Here is a 26,410-nt window from a genome sequence, read left to right on the forward strand (position 1 = left end):
ATTTTTGTTACCTGAATATTGTAGTCCTTTTTCTGCAAGCTTTTTAAATTTTACTAAAAACCAGCTATTCAAGGATATCCAAACTCGATGTTTCCCCTTTTTTCCTAGTGAATTTTGTTTCTTGGTGGACGACTGGTAGTTTGAAAAATATAAGTATAATCTTCGTTCTAGGACTGAACTTCGCGTTTTCTTTCAGTTTTGTCGTTTTTGCTTTTGATTTCTAGAAAAAATTTCATACAAATCTCTCAAAATCCTCAGGTATATTCAAATTATCTTGAAAAACCAATAAGTGGGCTGTGATGAATAAATAGTAAATTAGTAGCCTTGGTGTTTATTTTCCCGATAAATAGCAATGTAGGATCCAGTCATTGTTCCCTGTAAATAATTGACATGGTCAACAGGATACTTGGAGACCTATTAGGCCCAGTTTCACCAAATGCTTTAATCTTGACTTGGCTCTTAAGTGAGGCCTTAGATCACGATTAATGTAATGTAGTGTTTCACCACATTCCAAAGCGCCATTTAATCGACCAATCGCGATTTAGCACTAATCGGCCATTTTTGGAGGATTACAACCTTTCAAGTTGAGATTAATAATTATTTATCAGTATGGAACTCTTGTCTATGTAATTATTTTTCCGGAAATTTCTAATTTTTGGGTCAATTTTATCAAAATATGACTTTATGTATAGGCTCAATATTTCCCATTTAAAATACACGTAAACTTTGTTTTTGTGTTTTATGAAATTTATTGCAAAGAATAATTTATTGATATGTTTTATTGAAATATTATTTAAGAAGCAGTTAAACTTGTTAATAAAAATAAATAAGTAAATAAAATTACTTATATAGTTTTTTTTCCAGAATATGTGGTTTTGTGAAATGGGATAATATCTTTTTAACTTCTGCAAGTTTCCGACATTTCGAAGCACATCACTCGACATTTTCGGCCAAAATTAACTTTGTTTTTTGTTTACAAGATGACAAATTTTTTGAAATGTTATGAGTTATGAATGAATGACACCTGACACCTAGCGACAATGGTGGTCATCACTGCTAATACGATACAGAACACTATATAACTTTTTGTTCACAACGTTGCCAAATGGTTTGACTATTTAAACGCGATTTGGTTAATCGCGATCATCTTCGGACGGGTTGATGCATGGTGAAACAGAAAACACTGTTAAGCCTGCTTTAGTAACAAGCGGAGTTTAATCAATCTGGGATCAAGTGCTGTTTGGTGAAACTGGGCCTTAGTTTCTTCAAGTGTCGAGGGCATGACAATTTCAATGAATTTATAGGGAACGAATTGTTATTGTACATAACGTAAAAAGGGAAGTGTTAATTCTTCGAGGTGTCGTAGATGTGTCATGTCGGTTGTAAATCTTAAGAGATTTACTGGGGGTTGGGTACCGACTGTCACATCTGCGTCCTTCGAGAATATTTCATGATCCATAGCTGATGGGATTGCGAGGAATTCGCGAAGATCTTTGTGTGGACGAAACGGCAAAACTCTTATTGGACTAGGGGTGGTACTTGGTACATTACCCCGATATCGGAGTGGCTCTAAGGGTGTGGTCAAGCCGAAAGAAGGGAAGTCGATAGCCAGGGAAGGTCAGAGTAAGTTCGAGTCGAGAAACAGTTCAAGTTAAGTCTAAGTCAAGTTTAGACTAAGTTCGGTCAGTCAAGACTTAAGACGTAAAACGTAAGACGGTTCGTGAGTTAGAATAAGACGTTTCGCGAACAAATTAGAGACGAGACGACCGAAAACTTGAAGTATGACGAAGACGTGATAATCGAAAACGTTTCGAGTAAATAACACTCGAGTTGAAGACGAAATTTAGTACCGTATAAACTGTGTTTGTACTCTAATTGTGGCTTTGTAAATATATGTAAATAATTAAAAGAGTTTAATTATTACCAACCCGAATAAAGTCATGGAGCAGGAGACTAAAGGTCAGGTAATCGAATCATATCTCTAGACGATCGATTAACCAAGCCTACAGCAATGATTCGAAATGATTCGATAAAAAGGTATAATAATCACAAACAAGTAGGACTACCAGTAACACCATGTATCTCGAAAGCAATGCGTTTGCATGCCCATGTTTATGAATCTTTTACATAATTATCCAAGAAATCCCTCCAATTGAGGAATATCTTGTACATTACGCTTCAAAATGGCGAATGCGCCTAAAGTTTTTCACTCGTAAATGATATTGAGTTGAATATATCGAAATAAATCGAAGAAGTGCAGAAGTGATTGTTGTTTCATCATTGAGAAATTTTCCCAATACATATGTGTCGACTTATTTTTCTGAAATTGATCAAGAATTCCTATTTTCTCTGAGCTAACTCATACCTCAAATCACTATAAATGCATCCATTATATTATCCAAATAGTCATCGACTTCGATGTTTTCTTCGTCGGAATAATAATACCAACAGATTTTGTTTAAAATATTTTGAAAAAAATGGCATGTTTCAAAATTTTTCAGACGGCATATAACATATTTTCTGTTGCATATGAGTTTCATTCATTACAATTGATCTTGGCTTGTTATTTTTATTATCGGAAGTTTAGATCAAATGCTCAGATCCAAATTCTTCAATATCATTATCATTCAATGTTCAATGTATATAATTTATCATGAGAACATACTTTGACAACACCAAATATTAAGAAGTAAACATTAAATATTTAACTTCAAACTTCTATGATGCTCCATGGAGTCATTACATTTGAAGCTCAAGAGGTCTTTTTTTTACATTAAACGTTACAAATGTATTTATATTTTTGTTTGGATTTATACGGCAAAAAATTGAAGGTTATATTGCCAGCAGCATTTACCAACTCCGGGGTGTTCTGAACATCTAATCACTGTTCAATTCAAATATTTTTGGAAGTAGACATAGTAGTAATGTCTAAATACGTTTGATCACCTGATTTTTGTCACAACAATAAATGATCGATTGCCACGAAAACGATTGCATAGTCAGACATGTGAATATTAATGCATATATCCAAAAAAACTCATTATTTTCTCCTATTTCATAAAAAATCATAATTATGAATATTTCCCTCCTGTCAAAAATTCTATATATACGGAGAACAATTATCGAAAATTACAGCGAATATTTCCCTCCTGTCAAAAATTCTATGTATATGGAGAACAATTATCGAAAATTACAGCGATAATTGCATTGTAGGAAGCGAAACTGCACTGCGATAATTGTCTTGTTCATAGATGCATAATTTCTATGCATCTTACACAGTTCGAATCAATGGCAATTCGATTCTACATCAGTTTGACAAGTGATGTAACAGTTTATTCGGGAATTATTCCCCCGAATTACACTCGTGCATCAAAATGACCGGATAATTTCGCATTCCAGCGTGTTTTCTTTGAAAAACTGCATTCGGTCATTTTCATTTTTGGAGAAAGAGCCCTCCACCTTCGGTGTCGGGCTCTTTCTCCAAAAATGAAAATGAACTCATGCAGTTTTTATGACAACATGCTGTCATGCAAAATTATCGGTAATTTTGATGCACTTGTGCAATTACTTATGAAAATATTAATGAAATTGAATAAAAGTATTTTCGACATTAACCAAAGAGTTAACAAATCTATAATGGACGTTTGTTCTGGAGAGCCACCCACAGTTATCCTAGAAAGGAATATTAAAAATTTCCAACATCCAACATGATATCTACGAAATTATACAGGCGGCAACAAGAATAGTGAATAACTGAGGAATACTTGGTGGACAATTATCCACTTTATCATTTAAGGATTCAATTCGTGCTGCATCATTATGCATTTATATGTGTCTAGTGAACCGTGACCTCATCTACAAACAACCTACTTTTATATTAGATTTAAATATGGATGAGTATACAGACTAATATTGAAATCTGAAACAGACGATCTGTTATAGATTCAACGAACCGAGGAATGAAAATCACATAATTTCGCTCATAGAAATCAATTATCTTACCCGAAAGTAATTTTTGATTTTATTTTCAATTAATACATGATCTCGTCGAAATACCCATCCTCTACGAAAGAAAAATTGATATAATTGATGAATATCATCGATCATTCAATTACACTATGCTCAAAAATTTGTAATGATCTGAAACCTGGATTTTGGGGTGTAGGTACTTGAATTTGAAGGTATTTTCAAAGACATAGAATCAGACAGGCTCTCTACCCAATTACTATTACGAAATAACTCGTAAAATCATTATTTTAAACCGAATGAAAGAATTATAGCGGACTAGCAGAAATCTATGTTTACAATTAACAACAACGTGCTGTGATCGAAAGTGAGTAGCGATAGACCAGTTGCGATTTTTTTAGAGCTCATAAGTATTACATAGCTAAACTTCCAGATGATAATCAAATGAAAACAGAGATAATTAGATAGTACGTGCTAATGAGATAACTTTTCAATAATCTCAATGAGTAAATGATTGCAGAAATTTTGAATAATTTAAAATGTATATTAATGGTAAATCAGTTACAATTTTGCCAATGTTTCGGACACTATTTGTCCTTTCTCAAGGCTGCAATGATATGAAATTTATGAATCATTCATTTGAAATAATGTAATAATCAAAACATTTTCCACTTGGTTGTAAATTATGTTTTCGCAGTTCCAATCAAAAGCTAGGTTATAGTATCTTATTATCATTTATCCATCTTATGTCGGTGACTCGGTAAATCTGTTCTTTCATAACGAATGGTCTTGGCAGTTAAAACATATTTAAATTTTATAAGTGGCGAACAGATCAAATCAAACAATTTAAAAAGTTTTAAAAACAATAAAAGTCAAGAAAGCATAAGACTTGAGTAGTTCGATGTTATGAATTAAAATAATGTAAGCTCTAAATTGCGAGTTGAAATATCACTGAATTACAACGGTAACACAACCACAGTCTGATTCAAATATACTCCCCTCTAAGTAACCCTATCGTTCTGTTATATTAGGCTGTTTTATATCACACTTAGATGTTAGGTGTCTTCTCTGAAGTTCACAGCATTGTGTGTTTTGATGTGAATCATTTCACTTATCAGTCTTCGTTGTAGTGTGGCTCAATGACCAAAATGTTGACATCGTCAAAATTGAAATTAGGTCCCTCCGTTTATGTATATGCGGTTAGTGCTGTATTATTTGTGTTGTTTAGTTTCTTGGTTTTGTACGTGGGTTGTTTTATTCTATCCTTAAAAACTTGTATCGTCTGACCAATATAGCATTTCTCACAGTTGCAATCTATCTTGTATACCACTTTTGATTTTGTAAAAGATTTTCTCTTGTTGTCTATTGGAAGAGTTTATTAGAATTTTCGTTTAGAAAAATGATGTATAGATGTCGTATCATCGCAGCCTTCAAAAAGGACAAATAGTGTCCGAAACGTTGGAAAGTTGTAAATGATTCAACACCAATTTAGACTTCAAATTATTCCAAATTCCTGTTATCATTTTTTGAATATGGATGCAATAACTCAACAGATATCTCATTAAGTATTTATTATGGATATTTCATACATGGACGCACAAGTGTAATATTGTGAATTATCTTCTTGAACTCATTGAGCATTAGGTATACTCAAACATAATTTTCAAGACATGAACACGAAAGAGGAGCTCTTCGAAGAGAACCTCAATGAAGGAAGACACAGTGATTAATCAATCATTTTACTTGTGAAGGCAAAAATATGAGGGAAGAATTCCTTCATTATGGATTTATCGTGATTACGAGTAATTGATGTTTTAAGATGAACAATTTTTTGGCCCTTTTTGAAGCTATTTGACTTTTCATCATAAATTTCTTATTTTCAAGTGGCTTATTATAACTGGGGAAGTTTATTTTGGACTGACTGAATATTGATTCTAATCCAGTGATTAGATTCAATATTCAGTCAGTTCAAAATAAACAGTCACCACTCAGTTCACTTCAAGTGATCGGCTCAACATAAAAATATGAAAAAGGCTATTCTCTCAATTTTAAATTTTTTTATATTTCAAAACATGACTTATAAAGACGGTTCCCGAGCTGAAAATCAAGAAATGATTTCTGTCAACTCACTTCACTCAAATCTCAGCCACCAATATCCCAAAAACACACTAAAACCAATCAAATCTCTCACAACTGTCCTCACTTAATTCGGCGTAAAATCTCGCGTCAGCGTTTCGCACTGGATAAGGACTCTTCCGGGTCCTGGCGCGCACTCTGCGTCCGTTTCGCGTTCAACTGCGGCCAGGTTTCAAATGCCAACCTGTCCAGCGAAATTGCCGGCTGCCGCATGCGCCCTCTGTCTGTTTATTGTTATGAGTTATGATTCATTCCGGTGAAAAGCTTAGCCCGCCGATCTTCCTTACTTCTTGGACTCTTGAATATTGAATGAGGCCGTGTGTTTCCCCTGCCTCCTGGAGGAATTAGGTGTAATAAAAATAAATTGGGGATCTGGCATGTAAGAAGCGTTAGGAGGGTACGTGAAGAATGCGATTTCTTGAGTCTTTTGTAAGCAGTGTTCTGGACATTTATCCATGTGCGTTTTTTGCGAAAAAGCAATGGATTCGTGTCAACGCTGTATGTTCATCAGCTGTAGGGGGATCAAATTCACTTACATCTCATTAGAGTGTGTGAAATATCTCTGATATGATTCATATGAAGAGTTTTTCACTAAGAGGTCTCATTTGGATATTGAATGGAAAGTTTATTTTAAAAGACATTGATGAAGGATCCATGGTCACCAAAATGCTTGGAGACCTATTTGTTCCTTCAAATGTTGAGGACATGATAGTTTCAATGGATTTACAGGCTACGAATTGCTAGTGTAGATACTGTGTGAAGGTAGTGTTAATTCTTCGAGGTGTTGAAGAAATGTCATGTCGATTGTAAGTCTTAAGAGATTTACTGGGGTTTGGGTACCGGATGTCACATCTGCGTATCACGTGCTGGTCCTTCGAGAATATTCCATGACTGAGATTCCCAGTAATCCGCCAAGAGTTTTGTGGGCGGTACGGCAAAACTTTTATTAGACTAGGGTGGTCAGGGGTCTCTGCTGACTTGGGAGTGCCGTAACACCACAAAGCAACTGGCCAGAGGAAATAAGGTGACTCTACTATGGGTACCAGGGCACTGTGGGGTTGAAGGAAATGAAAGAGCTGATGAACTTGCAAAAAGTGCATCAAGGTTAAGACCTGCTGGATCTGAGCCTTTCTGTGGGATAGAAAAAGACCAACACAAAGCTGCGGTCCAGCTATGGGAGTTGAACAGTAGGACAATCCACTGGACTAACACTCCTAGACTTGCTCAGGCAAAGAAATTCGTGAAGATTTCACCTACCTACGCCAAAAAGCTCCTGAAGCTGTCGCGAGCCGAGATTCGGGTGATGGTGGGACTGCTGACGGGGCACTGTCGGTACAAACATCATTTGTACCTTATGGGAAAGTCAGCAGATGAGATTTGCAGGCTCTGTGGATCGGAAGCAGAAACAGCCGAACACTTGTTATGCAAGTGTCCGGAGCTGGCTGGCCTAAGAACCATTCACATGGGTAAGCCGGACCTGGATACCAGAAAGGTTACGGCCAAGGCCCCTAAGAAGGTTGTCAATTTCATTAACGTATTTGACGACCTCCCTGGATTTTTATGAATAAGTGAACAAAAGATTTGCATGGTCGCAATTTCCGGAAGGCTTACCGAACCAAAACGACCCCAAATAATAAAAGACTAGGGTGGTACTTGGTACCACACTAGGGGTGTGGTCAAGTTGGTAGAAGGGAGGTCGATAGCTAGAGGAGATGAGAAAGTTAGTCTAAGACGAAGGAAGTTAAAGAGTCCAGTCTAAGTTAGCCGAAGTCGAAGCTAGGTTCAGAGTTAGTTGTCAGTCCGTCGAGGCTCAAGAAGTAAGACGTTAAGACGGTTCGCGGACTAGAATAAGACGAGTCGCGAACGAATTAAAGACGAGACGACTGAAACTTAGAGTTGCAGACGAAGACGCGATATTAGAAGACATTTCGAGTAATTAACATTCGATGAGTTTGAGACGAAATTCAGTACCGTATATACTGTGTTTGTACTGTAAGTGTGACTTCGTAAATATATTAATCTATTCAAAAAAATTTAAATATTGCAAACCCGAGCAGAAGAGAAGAAGACGGAAAAGCCAGGTAATCGAATCATATCTCTAGGCGATCGATTAACAAAGCCAACATCAATGGATGCTTATTTCATTGTGAAGAGTGGGTATGCCACTTATAATGGGAAAATATATCAACCAATGGGGGACCATTCAAAATGAAACCTCTCATTAGAAAGCCATTTCGTCCAATGTTTCATCAAAATCATATGGCCTGAAGTCATATTATGCAAAAAATCACCAATAATATTATATTTTATTTATATTCCAAATTGGTTCAAAAAATAAATGAATATTCAGTTGATGAAAATCAATTGGGATAAAAAGTAATTCACTCCATTTTCACAGAATTGATAACCTATGTTGGAAGTTTATTATTTTTATGACATTCATAGTAGCCTATTCTGAGCAGAAGTTATTCAATATGAATAAATATAATAGATTGATGCAAAGCTTTCACTGACCAATAACAATATTTTTCAGTTTGTTTGATTTTCGAATATAAAGACTATTAAAAGGTTTAATTCTATCAAAACACAAATATTCCAGAACGTACATGTTCCTTCGTTTTAAATTGATAATGATTTTTAAAAATGTAGGTTTGAGTAATTCTATTTTTTTGTTCGGTTGATTTTAAGATTTTGTAATATTAAAATTTTATTTCTAGACAAAATATGTATCGAGCTGAGGAAATATCAAAGATTGATTGATACTTTGATCCCTTGAGTTTTCCAACCGTTAGCATTTAAAATTCAATATTTTTCATTCGAAATTAATATTCAGGTTTTCATTTGTATATTATTCAGAGCGGTGGAAAACTTTTCATTAGAAAGAAATGACTTTTGAAATATAATCAAATTTTTCATGGAACAAAAGAACCTATATAAAAATAGATTATTCACTTAGTACTTCCACAGTTCATTAGCAATATAAATAGGGACATGAGATCATTCAAAGTCGTAAGAGAGATTAATTTTCACTGACTTGGTGTCAGGAGTTTGCTGATGAGCCGTTGGGACCATTATTATTATTATTATTATTATTATTATTCGAACTGGGGTCGTTTTGGTTCGGTGAGCCTTCCGGGAACTGCGACCATGTAGATATTTTGCTCTCTACCCTACTCATTCATGGAAACCCAAGGAGGTCGTCAACTGACAACCTCCTTGGGGGCCTTGGCCGTTACCTCTCTGGTATCTAGGACAGGCTTACTCATATGAATAGTTCTTAAGCCAGCCAGTTCCAGACACTTGCATACTATGTGTTTGGCTGTTTCTGCTTCTGATCCACACAGCCTGCAAATCTCATCTGCTCACTTTCGCATAGAGTACAAATGATGTTTGTACCGACAGTACCCCGTCAACAGTACCACCATCACTCGAAGCTCGGTTCGTGACAGCTTCAAGAGCTTTTTGGCGTAGGTAGGTGAAATCGTCACGAATATTTTTGCCTGAGTAAGTCTAGGAGTGTTAGTCCAGTGAATTATCCTGTTGTTCAACTCCCAAAGCTCCCAAAGCTGGACCGCAGCTTTATATTGGTCTTTTCCTAGCCCACAGAAAGGCTCAGGTGTAGCAGGTGTTAACCTTCATGCACTTTTTGCAAGTTCATCAGCTTTTTCATTGGTACCCATAGTAGAGTCACTTTATTGCCTCTGGCCAGTTACTTGATGGTGTTACGGCATTCCCAAGTCAACAGAGACCCCTGGCAGCACGATTTCAGGTATCTCAGCGTGGTTTGGCTGTCCGTGGTGATGTAGAAATGCGCCCCCTTGAGGTTCTTTTTGAGACACTCCTGAGCGTATACATAAAAAGCCAGTATCTCGGTCTGTTGATCTCTGTAATGCCTGGAAGAGGAGTTGTTCAACATTGAAGAGGTTCAAAACTTGGCTCAGATTAAAAACGGGACAAAAAAGATTGAAAGGTTTGGCATTAATATAACACCTATATAGGGAAATTGAATTCGATATTGATTCTGTGATATATAGGTTGGCGAATATGGCAAGAAGATTCTTGGAATTGGTATAATAAAGAAAACGGAAAACGAACCACAAGTATATTAGGAGTCAATGATTTTATTTCCCTTTCACAACAATTGTTTTTGAGTCATTAATTAGATGGCATATTATTTTCATGTTTTTTTTTCTGTTTATTATGATCACAAATTTAGTGAAATTTTTTTTACTGAATAAGGGTTTATTCAAATTTGTGTTCAAAATGTTGCTGGTTGTGTATCCTATACGTTTTAAAGTATTAATTTTTTATGGAATAATTGATGTGTGCGTGAAGAAGAAAGATCTATGCCATTATCTAATAATTCGGCGAATATTCAATATACAATTTCAGTGCCTAAAAGTGATATGCCCTGAATCTTAGTTGTGAATGAAAACATTATATCCACAAAATTTCATCCAATTCAACTTTCTGTTTTTTCTTCAAAATACTCATCCGATTTCTCTCTAGATGACCCGACTGAACAGAAAACATAACAAATTGATAGAATTCCAGTGAGCGTTCCTTCATACAAATTTCACCCGACCTAGAATATATCCAATCCCATCTTCTAATTTATTCAAGAAATTCTCTTGCCTTCCATGACATATTCAGAAACAAAACAGTTCGATATTACGCACCGTCCCTAGCACAGAACGAAACGAGGAAAACATAGATAAAGAGACAGATGTTCTGAATGAGTGAACGGATGTTCTCGAGAAGAGAAAATCCCATGGGGATTTATGATCTGGAAACAAAAGGAGTCGGTATCATAAAGAGGCAGGAAAATTATCAATTCAGAATGGATACACAAATTAGCTCGCGAAGAAAGAGAGTTTTAACGGTAAGTACCGGGATATTTGGGGAAATTACGGCTGTTACGTTATCTTGAATGGATCTCATTACGGTCCTACTGATAATTTCCTGATGAATGCACACATGGGATTAGAGAAGTTTGACGATTCAAAATGAAGTGAGATATTTAGCGGTACGACTGAAATACCTGACAAAAGTGTGAAGCACATAAAATTCCAAGCAAATCCTGGCTGAAACACGAAAGTCGTTAGCCATTTGTGTGAGCAATAAATGTAGGCTTGGTTAATCGATCGTCTAGAGGTATGATTCGATTACCTGGCCTTTCGTCTTCTTCTTCGCGACTTTGTTGGATTTGTAATAATTGAACTCTTTTGAATTATTTACATCTATTTACAAAGCCACAATTCTACAGTACAAACTCAGTATTGAGAAGATTCTAATAACGTCCTAATACAAGTTTCTCACTACGGTACTGAATTTCGTCTTTAACTCAAGTTTTAATTACTCGAAACGTCTTCGATTATCACATCTTTGTCGTACTTCAAATTTTCGGTCGTCTCGTCTTTGATTTTTTCGCGACTCGTCTTAATCTAGTCCGCGAACCGTCTTTTCGTTTTACGTCTTAAGTTTCAACCGACAGAACTTACTCTTACTTCGACTTAGACCGAACTTTACTCGTCTTCGACTTAACTTGAACAGTCTCTCTGCCGATTGGAACTTACCCTGTCTCGAATATCGAACTCCCTTCTTTCGGCTTGACCACACCCTTAGGGAAAGTACCATCCCCTAGTCCAATAAGAATTTTGCCGTACCGCCCACAAAGATCTTCGCGGATTCCTGGAAATCGAATATTCTCGAAGGACTAGAACCTGATACACAGATGTGACACATCTTTTACAACCGTCTTGTTTTCGAACTTTCCCAACCCCCTAATAAATCTCTTCAAGATTTACAACTCCATGACATATCTTCGACACCTCGAAGAATTCTACATCCTTTTTACATTATATGTACAACAACAATTCGTTCCCTGTAAATTAATTGAAACTGTCATGCCCTCGACACTTGAAGAAACTAATAGGTCTCCAAGCATCCTGTTGACCATCTCAATTATTTACAGGGAACAATAACTGGATCCTACATAGATATATTTTCTTATTCTTCTCTTCAAGCAATCTGAAGAAGTTATTATAACCGACCGTCGAATTATCCTGAAATTGTATGTTTACTGGAATGGTATGATATTCCAACATTTCATTTCAAATATAAAGGCGAGTGGAAAAACGCGTCACTTGATGATAACTGTTTCAACGCCTTTGAGTCTCACTGAAAATTCTTACAAGAACTATGAAATTTCTGAAATGGCAAGAAAAAGTGAATTGCCCAAAGACAAATAAAATTTTTCATTCGATTTGTATAAGAATAATGAGCTGTTTTGTAGATTTCAAAAACACTTGAATTACTGTAACTGTGGAAATTTCAGTAATAGTATGATGAGTGACCTTCCCTAGCTCAGATTACAGCTTCCAAACGTCTTCGCATGCTCGTGAAGAGACTTTGAATATTCTCTTCTGGAATAATCTCACGTATAGCTCTTGTAAATTATTGGGCGATGGAACCATATTTCTGACATGCCTTGCCAGTTGGTCCCATAGATGTTCAATGGGATTCAAATCAGGACTTCGTGCCGGCTATTTGAATCTTGAAATTCCAACCTCATTCAAGTACGCTGTCACTATTCGGGCGATATACGGGCGTGTATTGTCATGCATAAAAATGGTATATAAGGTACTGTTTAAGACTCAACTCTATGCAGCCCTCTAAAGACACACCTCTCCAGACCATAACAGATTCTCAACCGAATGGAACGCGTTTTTTCATACAGGCATCAGCGTTTCTTTCTCCTGGACGTCTATAAACACGTCTACGACATTAAATTCCTCAAATGCTGAATCTGCATCAATCAGAAAACAGTTCTCGGATCTATTGAGGAACTAACCAGATTATATGATATCATGCAAATTGAAAACGCGCAATTCGATGCTCGCTGAGAAGTTCTGGACCTGTCACAGGTGTGTATTTAATTTGATAGTTATGTATTCCCTTTTTATTGTCTTGGATGTCACGCAGATAGCTACAGCTGCCTACGTGGTGACATTGGTAGTTGACCTGAAGTCCATAGGATCTACCTATTAAAATTACAAATCAGCGGTTGGCTCTTGTTGTTGACTCCATTTGTTTGTTGTTTTCCACCAAGTGTTGCTCACCCCAACACTTTTTAACCGTACTGATGAGGGCTTCAGCCCGAAACACGTGTCTTCAGTTAGCGCTTCTCTTTGAGGGATGTGTCCTTAAACTTTTTCTTCGATGGAAATGAGTCTCTGCAAAACTTTCAAATCAACCTCCAATTTCTGAAAATGACAGCAACTTTGTCAAAAATATTCGTTGAAAGCTGATGAGTATTCTTTGGATAAGAAACTGGTAATCAAAAATTCAGTATAAAGTTGTAAAAATCATTAAAAAGAGTGTTATTATTATTGGAACTGGGGTCGTTTTGGATCAGTAAGCCTTCCGGGAACTGCGACCATGCAGATCTTTTGTTCTCTACCCTACTCATTCATGGAAACCCAAGGATGTCGTCAATAACGTTAATAAAACTGACAACCTCCTTAGGGGCCTTGGCCGTTACCTCTCTGGTATCCAGGACCGGCTTACCCATGTGAATGGTTCTTAGGCCAGCCAGCTCCGGACACTTGCATACCACGAATTCGTCTGTTTCTGCTTCCGATCCACAGAGCCTGCAAATCTTGTCTGCTGACTTTCCCATACGGTACAAATGATGTTTGTACCGACAGTGCCCCGTCAGCAGTCCCACCATCAGCCGAAGCTCGGCTCGTGACAGCTTCAAGAGCTTTCTGGCGTAGGTAGGTGAAATCGTCACGAATTTCTTTGTCTGAACAAGTCTAGGAGTGTTAGTCCAGTGGATTATCCTGTTGTTCAACTCCCATAGCTGGACCGCAGCTTTATATTGGTCTTTTCCTAGCCCACAGAAAGCCTCAGGACCAGCAGGTGTTAACCTTGATGCACTTTTGGCAAGTTCTTCAGAAGAGTGAGGTTAAATTTTGATCGAAGAAAATTATTTCATTTCAGAAATCTCAACTTATCCATATGAATCTCAATAGTATGTAACTGTAACGTGCCAACAATTCAATTCAATTCAATTTATTTGAGATTCCAACCACAATTATAATGTGCTTAAATATAGTACAAAATAGTACATTTTGTACTATACAGAATTGCATTCTGTTGCAACCAACAAATTGATTATTTTCCCCGTAAACTTTTATTTCAGGTGTTTTCAGAATTTAAATATTAGTAATAGTGAACTAGCTACACACATTATTAGTGAATTTTATCATATTTCAGTAATAATGCATATTGAATTCTAATGTAACCATGATGAATTCTATACGTTCGATACCTAATAGGATGAAAATAATTATTATCATTTCGTTATTGGTAATCTATGTTGTGCCGCAAGTGAATGCCCTCTCGTTGCCTTTTCGTTTAAGCTGATGTGGAAGCGAGAAATCACATTATTTTGAATGATTGAGCAGAATTAATATCCGCATCAAACTTTTACGTGCCTCTAATGGTTCACCGGAATTGCAACATACCGATAAAATGCCGTATAAACATAAATTGCTCCATTAGGCCACCAGGTCGATGGTCTGTACAATCAATCATTTGATTGCATTGATTCACAACAGAACTAACATTGGCAATGATTTCACAAATTCGACAATAAATCGAATCGAATTTTGGACTACATGGACACAAAAAAATTGAGTACCCTTCCCATACATAAAAACGATTCTGATAAGGTTATCAATGCCCGGTAGCAAGTAAAATAAACAGAATAAATAATTTGTCCTACTTGATTTGTTTGGAGAGTGGAAATTCCATATAAGGAATGAAATTATTACCTCCAAAAATATTGTTTACATATAATCCAACCAACAAATTGATAAACCAGTACAGTGTACACGGTGTACATTGTCTAGTAATCGATAAAATGAGATGGTCGGTGTCTGCTTCTGGCACATCATTCATGTACAGCACCTTGAATTGGTGCATAAACTTTGGAATAATATGAAAAATGATGATAGATGAAATGATGAATGTATTAACCGTGAAACGACGTCATCCGACGTACTCTAGCAACGTTGCCAGACTGGATTTTCAACTTTTACCATAAAATCAAAATCAACAATTAGTTTCCTAAATATAAAGTTAATTTATTTTAATTTTGATTCGATTTCGAAAAACTGGAATTCGCATAGTGTTGAATACTGTTGTATTATTTGATTTAGAAAAATCAGATTTTGAACCAATTTTGAAAGAATGAAATGATTCAAATTTGAATTACAAATAGAAAGACACATCGACATCATCAATTGATGGCGAGTTTATATTCCCAGATATGAACACTTCAAGCAGTAATAAGAAGTGTTGGTTGGTATCAAAATCTCACTAACTGTTGCATCATTTCGAATATACAGTGAATAGGCTGTGTCATATCAAGAAGATTGATAATCGCATTCGCCATTTTGCAACGCACGTTACGTGTTGCAAAATGGCGAATGCGCAAGTCATTCTCTGTTAGGCCTATATATTTTCCTGAAATAGGTAAATGATATATACAAAATTACAAGTTTATTTTTCGGATTTTGTTATGCAAACTAATCTTTAACATTGTATTAGTTGATACTTCACTACTATATATCTGCTGAGTAGTGAATTCGTTTGTTGAACTTGAATTTGTCAACCCCTAAAGGGGCTTAGGTGGAGTTGGCGTCTTTTTGAAGGTTGGGAGCCAGAAATGAATCTTGGATATTATGAAACATCAGAATGAATCAATCAAGAGTAAGTGGGGATATATTTCTCGAAACCATATCAGAACAGAGATATTTGGTAACCTGGCCTTTCGTCTCCTTCTCCGTGACTTTGCTCGGGTTTGTAATAATTAAACACTTTTAATAATACACATCTATTAACAAAGTCACTATATTACAGAATTGAGATAATTTTACCGTCTTAACTACCATGTCTCAAAACGGTACCAAATTTCTTCTTATCTCGTCGAATGTAAATTTCACGAAACGTCTTGAAACATCTCGTCTTCGTCTTACTTTAAGTTTCGGTCATCTTGTCTTCAATTAATTCGCGACTCGTCTGAAACTAGTCCGCGAATCGTCTTTTCGTCTTTTAAGTCTTACTCTGATCGACTCTCGACTTGGGTAGAAACTTACTGATTTTCTACCGAACCTCCTATGAATTTACTCACTCTGAAATCTCTTCTGGCTTTCGACTTCCCTTCGTTCTTCTTAGCCACACTCTTAGCATCACCTCGATATCGGGAGAAAGTACCAAGTACCACCCCCCAGTCCAATAAGAGTTTTGCCGCACCGCCCGGTTTACTGGAAATCTCAGCCATGGAATATGCTCGAAGGATCAGCAAGTGATACGCAGATGTGACATCCGGTACCACTATGCTCGTTTTCGAGCTCTCCCAACCCTGAGTAAATCTCTTAGGATTTACAATTGACATGACATGATTTCGACACCTCGAAAAATTAAGACTTCCTTCAAGCATTATATACACTAGCAATTCGTTCCTTGTGAATCCATTGAAACTTGCATGCCCTCGACGCATGAAGAAACTAACAGGTCTCCAAGCATTCTGGTGACCATGTCAATTATTTACAGGCAACAATAACTAGATCCTGTACCTCTACATATGCTGTAGAAACGAGTGCAGAAACGTAAAAAAACAAAAAGCATCGGCTTAACAACTGAAATGAGAATACTGAGATTTAAGGGAGATACTAAGGTATTAAATTAGGAGCGATAAAATAAGAGAAGAACTCTAGATAGAGAATGTGTTGTGGTTTATCAGAATGAGGTGAAGATATTGTAGAGACCACGTGGATATAATGAGTGAAAGCAAATCGAGTAGCAAATGGACAAAATGGGCTGAAGACCAAACACCCAACTCGAAAAGATCTTTTGGCAGAACACCTGAAAAATGGTATAAAAGCTGTTCATCGGCTTCACAACAAACTACTAGTGACTACGAAGAATATGTGAAAAATGATGGTTCATAATGATTGAAGTCTAGAGGAAATCCAATAATCACAAAATTTCGGAACCGTTTAATTGTATCAATCTGTGGCTCCTTATAGGCAGGATATAATCTCATGACTCAACTAAACAGATATATAGCGTGTACATTCTCGTAAAAAAGCTACACAAGGGTTGAATGCAATATTGAACCACTATTGCTCGTATATTATTGGAAAACCATATATGATGCTGCTCGAATATAATGTCAATCATTTGGTACATGGGATGAGGCAGATATCAGAATAATCTGACACACGTGGTACAATTTTTAAACACAATTATTCGTCATGACATTGACCGAAATTTGGCTCGAGAACGACTTGCCCAAAAACTAGTAGGATTAAGGTTTCAAAAGAATCATATACTACCTACAATAAAATCATAAAAATGTTTCAATATTGTTCAACCATTTCCTGCTCAATGAGTCTCTTATATGCTGGAATCTTAATGGAAGGCTAAGTTTGAATATGAGGTATTCGAAAAAACTTACCAAAATTTAGACTTCCTTTCATTAAAGTCGAGTATATTATTTCTTTTTTAATTCTATGGCTAATCTGTTCATTCTGTCATATCTTGTAGAAAAAAATCGTGCGGGAATCTATCAGATTATATTTCTGTATTATACCTATACCTGTTTCACCGAATCGAACAAGGACAAATTCAAAAACTTTGCCTTCTTTTGGATCACGATGTGAGAAAGTTCAAGACCCCTACAAAATTAGAGAAAATAATGTTTGAAACTCGTATGGAAGGCTCATTCTAATTCTTGTTTTTTAACAAACTCACCACTTCCTGGCTTGTTTTTGAATTTTGAACTCTTCTGTACCTATATTATAAATATCTAACAATTCCTGTTTAATACTGATATTATTGAGTATATTTCTGTCAACCAACAAAAAATCAACTTTGCATAATGCAGAATGCTGTTCCATTTACTGTTGAATATGATGTAGAAACTTTAACGATTCATTAGAAATTACCCCTGCTTGTGAATTTTTCTGATAAATCTTCAGTAGAAGATTTATAGCAACAAATCATTCGCAAAATTGTGCCCAACTGAGGAAATATTCTATGTATAATTCGAAATAATTTATTCCGCCCGAATCCCAGAGATATAATAAACAACAATAACAGCGGCAGTTTATCTCGAAGGAATATAGGAGTATTAATGAGGTCTGAGTTTTCTCACTGCAGCAAAACTTCCGTTGTGCTTCGCGAATTCAACATTTACATCCTTCGGATATCGCTACAGTAACCCATGGCGGCATAATATAAATTCACTATACGGGGTGATTAAAAACTCCAGGCGAAAATTTAAGGAACGTATACCGGCTGATTTTCTTTATATAAAAGGTAGAAATGAAATGTTTGTCAATGAGGATTCGTTTCAGAGTAATTGGAAAGAATAGGTACTATAGTTCTTTTTTATTTTCAGTTGAATTTTTATTGCTAAAAATGCCGGCAATTAGACGTACAAACTTAAGTCGCAGAACCCGTAATGCTGCAAGTCAAACTGATGAGCAACGTGAAACGCGAAATGGAGTTGAACGGAATCGATGGAACCGGAACCAACAAAATAGAAATGTTGCGTTTAACCCCTATAGAGCTGCATTTATGTAATTATAACAAAGAAATTGACTACAGTACACTGCATAATCTTGAAAATTCATGTTTTCCACATGGCCAGTTATATGTCGCCTGTTTCCGTGTCGGAATACCAACAACACTATTTATATACGCGCCAAAAAAAAAAAACTAAGAATATTGTGTATCATAAAGCATTAAAATAATAAACACTTTGCTTTTGGAATAATTTTGATTTATCAATGTAGGATCCAGTTATTGTTCCCTGTAAATAATTGAGATGGTCAACAGGATGCTTGGAGACCTATAAGTTTCTTCAAGTGTCGAGGGCATGACAGTTTCAATGAATTTACAGGGAACGAATAGTTATAGTACATATAATGTAAAAAGGATGTGTAATTCTTCGAGGTGTCGAAGATATGTCATGGAGTTGTAAATCTTGAAAAGATTTATTGGGGGGTTGGGAAAGCTCGAAGATAACACGGTCGTACCAGATGTGTCACATCTGTGTATCAGGTTCTAGTACTTCGAGAATATTCGAGTTCAAGGAATCCGCGAAGATCTTTGTGAGCGGTACGGCAAAATTCTTATTGGACTAGGGGATGGTACTTTACCTAAGGGTGTGATCAAGCCGAAAGAAGGGAGGTCGATATTCGAGACGGGTAAGTTCCAATCGGCAGAGAGTCAGTTCAAGTTGAGTCGAAGACGAGTAAAGTTTAAGTTCGGTCTAACTCGAAGTAAGAGTAAGTTCAGTCGGTTGAAACTTAAGACGTAAGACGAAAAGACGGTTCGCGGACTAGATTAAGACTAGTCGCGAACGAGTTAAGGACGAGACGACCGAAACCTGTAATAAGACGAAGACGTGACATATCGAAAACGTTTCGAGTAATTAAAACTAGAGTTAAAGACGAAATTCAGTACCGTAGTGAGAAACTTGTAAATTAAGACGTAATTAGGATCCTCTCAATACTGAGTTTGTACTGTATAATTGTGACTTTGTAAATAGATGTAAATAATTCAAAAGAGTTTGATTATTACAAACCCGAACAAAGTCACGGGGAAAAAGACGAAAGGCCAGGTAATCGAATCATACCTCTAGACGATCGATTAACCAAGCCTACATTAATATACCAAGAGCAATACTTAATAAGGAATAACTTAATTCAGATAAAAAGGTAACAGATATTTCTTGATTATAGGGCGGTACGAAGTTCGCCGGGTCAGCTAGTTACTAATAAAGATTTAATATATGTGAAAATGTCTTTCCAATTAAATAATGAACCTTTAAACCCTATAAAATATTCCAAGAATCTACCTGATTGAATTTTTTCCCCCAATTTGGCAAAATTCTAAAATCTCCTCTTTTTAGATTTGCCTTGTAGTTCAGTAAGCCCAAATTTGTATACTTCTACCCAGACTTCTCAATTTCTAGTAATAACAGAACGCCAAATTGAATTATGTTAGGATAATCGATCACGATACTGTATATATTCTCAGCCGCAACATCCTCCAAATTCCCCGGAGTTAGTTAATTTCGAGTGATTGCGATTCATTTGGGCCGCCCGTGGAAAATTTGAGAGTCATCGTTTCTTGAATGTTTGGGACAGAGGAAAATTTACAATTCAACGATGGCTCCGTTCATCCGAATTGTTGAATAATTCGGGATCTCTAACGTTTTCGCATTAATGTGAAAGATGAGTGCTCTCTTGATCCCGATTACTCGGATCGTTTTGGAATTCTTCGCCATTCAGTTGTCCTCTAGAATTACCCCAGAAATTACGACATCATGAATCGTGAATTATTCAATTACGTAGTATCGAGCGCATGAAGACATGCATTCATTCCCTCAATTTCATCGCTTAACATATACGATGATTATTTTCAGTGTCATAGTGTTGCTTCCCACTCTGCAGAAGGTTAAGGAAGCGTTACGTTCGTTTTTGAAATAAAATTGTTAACATAAACATAAACATTCATTTCAAAATCATGAATTCACATGCTTCGTCAAAAAAAAAAAACCATTACAAAAATTCTTATTATACAGGGTGTTTCATTGGGAAACGGAAATATTTCACAGGTGCATAGGTGGCACCAAGGCGGTTCTGGAGATACCCCACTTATTGGGTCTTACTGTCTTCTTAGCCGAGATACAGGGTGTTTTATGAATTAGGCCCGTTTCTTTCTGAGGCCATATCAAACGAACCACGCAGTATATCTTCTTCATATTTGGCAAATATGTTCTTAATTGAGAGCCCAAACGTATCATGCAATAACAGCCTGGAAAATCCAGGTCCGGGTTAACAAAAAATTATGAATCGTTCGAATCCTCGTAACTTAACCTTGTACATCGGAATTTTGAAAATCTGTTTTGATATTCGGAAACACCACTAAAAACTGAACTGAGATGTGTACTTCAAATTTTCGCGCAAACAGTTTTACTGCACAAATTTTCAACGTAAAAGTGAAGTTTTTAAGAACTTGGATACCTGAAAGTGGTTTGAAGTGACTTTTAACAAAGAATTATCAAAAATATAGAATCCATGATTATTTCAAGAATACTTTGTAATTCATTTTTACATTGGTTTTCCTTTTTATAGCTGTATACTATTTCAGTTTCTATTTATTGAGATTTGAGTTGTATGAGTTTGATATCGTATATTTTGAAACAATTATGAACAAAAAAATATAATAAAAAAATAACTAATTGATCTGAATTATTCTAAACAACAATGGTCTTCTGTCAAACTGATGATTGTCAACCTACCTGATTGAATACGAAATTTTATGATAATTCACAGTGGTGAAAAGCTCTGCTGAAAGAAACAATAGACTTCACACACAAAAGAGGACTATGATATCAATAACTAACTCATAGATTAATCACTTGAAGGTACTTTAAACCACTTTCAGGTATCCAAGTTCTTAAAAGCTTCACTTTTACGTTGAAAATTTGTGCAGAAAAACTGTTTGCGCGAAAATTTGAAGTACACGTATCAGTTTAGTTTTTAGTGGTGTTTCCGAATAGCAAAACAGATTTTCAAAATTCCGATGTACAGGGTTTAGTTACGAGGATTCAAACGATTCATAATGAAATATGAAGAAAATATACCGGGTGGTTCGTTTGATATGGCCTCAGAAAAAAACGGGCAACATTCATAAAACACCCTGTATCTCAGCTATGAAGAGAGTAAGACCCAATAAATGGGGTATCTCCAGAACCGCCTTGGTGCCACCTATGCACCTGAGAAGTATTTCCGTTTCCCAATGAAACACCCTATATAATAAAAATAAATTGACTAATTTGGAGACTAGATACCTATTGAAAGTAAATCAATAAAGAAGATATAATTGAAATATTTCATTGAAAATTATTGGCATTCAATTGAAAGAAAAAATTATTGCTCTACGTAATCACTCTGAAAATATAACTGCTAAGATATAAAGTGTTCTTCGTTGAAATTCTGGTGTAACTCATTTATATCAAAGGTAAGGGAAATTCGATTACGTCCATATCGTGCTAGTGAAAATCTTGATGCCTACCTAAATAAATATTGGACCCCCACAGGCAAGTTATTGATTGGGCTTAGACAAACAGCTCCGAAAATGTTTACATTGTAGATGTTGTTCACACTGGAAATTTTTGGCTGAATCGGATCACCTTTGCATCGACTTATTAATCGATTAATCTCCTCCATTAGAGAAGGTACAAATATTCATTTGTTTTATCCTATGACTTTCTTACCTTATTCACTATCAAAATAATTAGGGCCGATTTTGTATAACGGTTGAATATAGGTACAGGGTGTTTCACGTAAGCAGGTCACTGGAAATTTTTGGCTTATCTTTCAAGCTTATCGAAAAGTGACCCATCGATATGATAGTATTTTTCACAATATGTAATTGAAGAAACTATCAAACCAAGGCATGGAAATTTATTGAAGAGAAACTTTTTTCAAAAAAAAAATTTTTTCAAAAGACGAAATAAAAAAAAGGAATAGAATAATCTCAATAACAAGTACTCACGTATTCACAACAGATAATGGTAATTCTTGAAATGTCAAATTGAGTTATCGAAATATCGAATTTGAGTTTCTTTCTGTGTTTTCGGATGTCCCAGACTACTCCACACAGTAATAAATTGCAGTTTTTTTCCATTTAAAGTTCTTCCTCGATAACTCTCAAAGTAATCATTTTAGGTATAGGGATTGCTTAGGTAACCCCCACTATTTTTGAACGTGGAATAGACTGAAATGATAAAAAATATAGGTTCCGATTTGAAAATCTTGAGTTTTGAAGCTACTGCATTGTCCAAGTTCATGATTTTTTTATGAACACCCTGTACATTTGTGGTCCTAACCGCAAAGATTTTTATAATACTACGTATTTTTAGAAACGAAAAAGGAAAACATTTTTTCGAAAAAAGCTTCTTCTGCAGAAATATTCAAAAGAATGTGAGTCCTCATCGCTACCATTTTTTTTTCATAAGAATCCTATTAACTCATGAACCGTTGAGTTTCTATCCAAGGTATGGCATATTGCCTACATTGTCGTCAAAAAAGCTATCTGATGATGCAATAATATACTGGATGTGCCATTTAAAATAAGAAAGTGGTAGTTTATTTCCTATTTAGCTGAAAGTTGAAGAGATCTGAAAATCCTTCAGGGAGAAAGATCATTGTATCAAACCCCAATTTGCAAATTTCTGGTCAAAATAATGATTAGTTTCACATGAACGTGTAATAGGCCATCCCAGTGAATCACCCTGTTTAAAGTTCGAATTATACAAATTGCCAAATTGTTAAAGGTATTTTCCGATTTAATGAAGAAATATTTTTTTCTAGAGTCGTTATGTCCACAGTGAAGTGAATGAACATATAGGAATTAAACTAATCTAACTTCATTTGTTGATGCCATCTTTGGATGAACGTTCACGAAATATAAATTTTGTGAATGATGATAGCTCCCAGCAGTCTAAGAGAAACGCCGAAAAAAACTAATGCTGATATAAAACTTTAGGCGTGAAAAGCATTTATAGTGCAAACAACCTGAGATCTATTTGTCTTAGGCTGATCAATAGCTCGCTCGAGAAAGTTTCAATATTTATTCAGTTGAGCACCGTGATTTTCACTTGCACGTTGTTGATGTAATTGAATTCGCATTCGCGTAACCCGAAGAAGTAATCACAATGTTGGATACCACTAGTGAAACATGAAACTCAACTTATACAGGGTGATTTCCCGCGATGACCTATCAGACGTATACGGAAAACTAATCATAATTTTGTGCTGGAAATTTGCAAATCGAGGTTTGAGACAATAATCTATCTCCCTGAAAGATTTCTACACCCCTTTCATACCCTCTCTCCCTACTGTTCACTTGCTCCTTTGAGACGTCTCATTTGCTTTCGACTTGGCGTAGTGCATTGGTGACTCTTCAAAAATGGAGACGAGAGAAATGCTGCCGATTATCGCCCAATCAGTTTGGTCCCGATCATATCTAAGGTGTGTGAGAAGATCATTCAGAGAGAGTTCTTCATTTTGTCATTGAAAGCCGCCTTCTACCGGACAGTCAAAACGGTTTCCTAACATGTCGTTCGATCATTGCCAACCTCCTGAGTGCGTCAATCCCTGATCAAAATCCCTACATAAGCCCCATCCAGTTGACGTAATATATTTAAATTTTCCATGAGCATTTGTCCGTGTACCTCATAGGCTCCTACTTCACAAGGCAAAGCATATAGGGATTCATGGCCGTCTACTTTTTTGGATCGAGGCATTTCTTACTGATAGAGTCTTCCAAGTTCGAGTTGGCAAAGCTTTGTCTTCACCGAGGCCAGTTTTAAGCGGCGTTCCACAAGGTTCCGTATTGGGACCTCTTATTTTTCTCCTATATATCAGATCAACCTAAGATCCTCAAATGTAATTGTTCTCAATTTGTCGGTGACACGAAATTGTTCGAAAACCCTATTATTGCCGCTGTAAAACTTCAGGAGGACCTCGAAGCGCTGAGCAGTTGGTGTGGGAGTGGCAGTTGCCCCTTAACCAGGAAAAATGTACTATTTTACACCTAGGTTCCCTCAATCCCCGTCATAGTTACCATCTGAACAATATCCCCATCAACACCTGTAGCAGTTATTGTGACCTCGGTGTGATAACTACCGAGAATCTCAGCTGGTCCAACCATATTCTCTCCACTGTGAATAGTGCTCAAAGATCTCTGTTCTTGATTCAGAAAGCCTTTAACGGATGCGAGCCTTCAACATGTGCTGCCCTGTTTAAGACGTATATCCACCTCATCCTGGAGTTTGCTGGCCCTGTATGGTGCCTAGTGCTGAATAGGGATTTGCCCTTGTTAGAGGGTATCCATTTCTCTCATTAATTTACCATCGTTCGCAGACAGGAGGATTTGATGTGATCTAATCACAACCTACTTTGGATTCACAATCTCTTTGGTGCTGACCTAAGCAGCCTTTTCATACTGAACTCCGACGGTCGTCTTCGTGGTCATGCATATAAACTGCCCAAGGAGAAGTTAAGATCATCGCAGAGGCAGAATTTCATCTCCAACCGTGTTTTTGGTGCATGGAACTGTTTGCCGTCAGCAGTTGTGAACTCGGTGTCGGTTAATTCTTTCAAAAACAAATATGACAGTTGGTGCCATCGGGTACATAGGATCACTCCCGATAGTGGAATTTTTTTTCCACTTTGATTTAATCATTTTTATTGTATTTTTTCTTTCTCAATTTCATATATTTTTTGCGTAGAATGTAAAGAGTGTTTTTTTTGAGCTATAGAACTTTAAATTGCAATTAAACAACGATGGATCATTCGATTGACATGAATTTTATTTATCTGCAAGACAATCTTGTGGCATTACATTTTAAATATGATTTCTGGCATATGACCGCCACGGCTAGCTCAGATGTAGTCCAAACTGGACGTCCAATTTTCGATGACTTTTTCTAACATTTGTAGCCGTATATCGGCAATAACACGGCGAATGTTGTCTTCCAAATGGTCAAGGGATTGTGACTTATCCGCATAGACCAATGATTTTACGTAGCCCCACAGAAAGTAGTCTAGCAGTGTTAAATCCAAAGATCTTGGAGGCCAATTCTTAGGTCCAAAACGTGAAATTAGGCGGTCACCAAACGTGTCTTTCAATAAATCGATTGCGGGACGAGCTGTGTGACATGTTACGCCGTCTTGTTGGAACCACAGCTCCTGGACATCATGGTTGTTCAATTCAGGAATGAGAAAGTTAGTATTCATGGCTCTAAACCGATCACCATTGACTGTAACGTTCTGGCCATCATCGTTTTTGAAGAAGTACGGACCAATGATTCCACCAGCCCATAAAGCGCACCAAACAGTCAGTTTTTCTAGATGTAACGGTGTTTCGACATACACTTGAGGATTAGCTTTACTCCAAATGAGACAGTTTTGTTTGTTGACGTAGCCATTCAACCAGAAGTGCGCTTCATCGCTAAACAAAATAAAATGGACGTATTCCGCACAGAACCATTATTTTCGAAATGAAATTGCACTGTTCAGGCGTGAGTCTATTTATGACGAATTGCCAAACCAAACTGAGAATAAATCTCTTGACAGCTGTTAAAGCGGTAGCCATCTTGAACTGTAATGCCAAATTAAAGTGATATACCTCGAAAAAAACACCCGTTATA

The 26,410-nt window shown here is 36.4% G+C and overlaps 1 protein-coding gene across 2 annotated transcripts in view; it reads right to left on the reverse strand.

The window, feature by feature from the left end:
* LOC123673086 overlaps positions 1–26,410 on the reverse strand; it is a 179,391-nt gene that overhangs the window by 48,848 nt on the left and 104,133 nt on the right. Inside the window, exon 1 of one of the 2 annotated variants that reach the window (XM_045607510.1) lies at positions 6,097–6,286. The exons of the other annotated variant lie outside the window; for it this stretch is intronic. The gene's annotated coding sequence lies outside the window, so the exon portion shown is untranslated. Of the gene's footprint in view, positions 1–6,096; positions 6,287–26,410 lie in introns of those variants that run through there. 2 annotated transcript variants of the gene reach the window in all.

This window comes from Harmonia axyridis, chromosome 2 (assembly GCF_914767665.1).
Source record: "Harmonia axyridis chromosome 2, icHarAxyr1.1, whole genome shotgun sequence".
In the NCBI taxonomy this organism is placed as follows: domain Eukaryota; kingdom Metazoa; phylum Arthropoda; class Insecta; order Coleoptera; family Coccinellidae; genus Harmonia; species Harmonia axyridis.